The sequence below is a fragment of the Symphodus melops genome (genome assembly GCF_947650265.1).
Source record: "Symphodus melops genome assembly, chromosome: 6".
NCBI classification, from domain to species: Eukaryota; Metazoa; Chordata; class Actinopteri; order Labriformes; family Labridae; genus Symphodus; species Symphodus melops.
In genome coordinates, this window is record NC_136696.1 from 8,616,174 (window position 1) to 8,617,652 (window position 1,479).

The following is a 1,479-nucleotide window of genomic DNA, read 5'->3' on the forward strand; positions in this document are numbered from 1 at the left end:
AGCACTGAAGTAATCTACAGTGGGTGGCGAATCTTTTTGTACCATTACTTCATGGTTACGAATGGGCCTACTTTTCACATATCTTGGGGCCTTGATGAAGTCATCAAGGCCCCAAGATATGTGAAAAGTAGGCCCATTCGTAAAATACAGCAATGTACCCTTAAAACAAAGGAGTAACTTTGGAAGCAGTCTGCACATTTTTATTGATGTCATTGAAAGTTAAACTGTTGCTGAAATCACTACAGCAAATGAGTGATCAAAGTATTGCTGTTTTTAAATTTGATGAAATTGTCTGATCCTGATCAAAGATTCCATAGTTTAATGTCTTTCTTCATATCGTTTTAATATGAGCCCCACCTGTTTGCTTCTGACAGCTAAGGAATGGTATCAGTGCCTCTGCAATGGTCCTCTTCATCAGTAGAGGTCCCTGCACTCAAAGGTTTGCCATTGAAGATTTCTCTCTTGAAGGTGTTACGTAGATGAACAACTTGTGTTTTTCAAATGCCCTATTTAAATATAATTTCCTTCCAGTATGCATGCTCCTTATTGAACCGATATCTTCAGCATGCTTGAGTTTATTTATGCTCTGCAGAATATGTTCATGTTTGTGTGAGAATTGGATGATACAATGAAACCTTTCCATAAAGAATGAATATTTATTCACAAGCGTGTATCTTTTTCCTGTCTTTGCCATGTGTAGAGAAACTGATGACAGCTCTGATCCGAGAGCTTCTCTTCTGTTTTCTAAGAAGTAAATCTGTCTTGGAAGCAACAGGCCTGGAAACATGTTCACATCTGGTTTATTGCAAATCTTCACATCCTAATATGAGTACGTAACATGGTTTAAGTAGCCACATAGGGATTGCATTATTCCCCTGGTTACACAATCAGACTGGATGAAATTAACTGCAAAGGTTTTTTTAAGGTATAAAACCCAAAAAGTGCTCTCACAAGACTCATTGTTAATATTGTATCCCCAGTGCCTCATTCATCACAGACGATGTGTAATGCATCTCAGGCAAATAAGGCCTCACTTGGCCTCTCCTCCACCTGGCACGCTGTCTCTCTGCGATGATGATTTGCTGTTGTTTTTGCGGCATCTCACTGTTGCAAAATGTTCAGGTCGGTTTAATCTTCTTGACCCTCCAACAAGAACATCTGTTTTCAGTACAGAGACACTCACCCCACCGAGGACAAGCCAACATTTACTACACTGTTCCAGGCTTTTTGTTTCCCTTTGTTTCCTCTCCTGATGTGAGGTGTATGAGTGTGCAAGTGTGTGCATTGGTCATGGTGGTCGTTGATTCCCTGAAGTTGGGGCTTTCCAGCAAATACAGTGATTTCCCAAATCGCTCTTATCCTCCTTTCTCCTCTCTCTTTTTTCGTCTATTGTATTCAGCCCACTCGGCACTCCTCCCTTATATGCTTCTTGTTGGTTTGGAGTTTGTCAATCGCACAAGATCTGTGTTTGCATGCAAC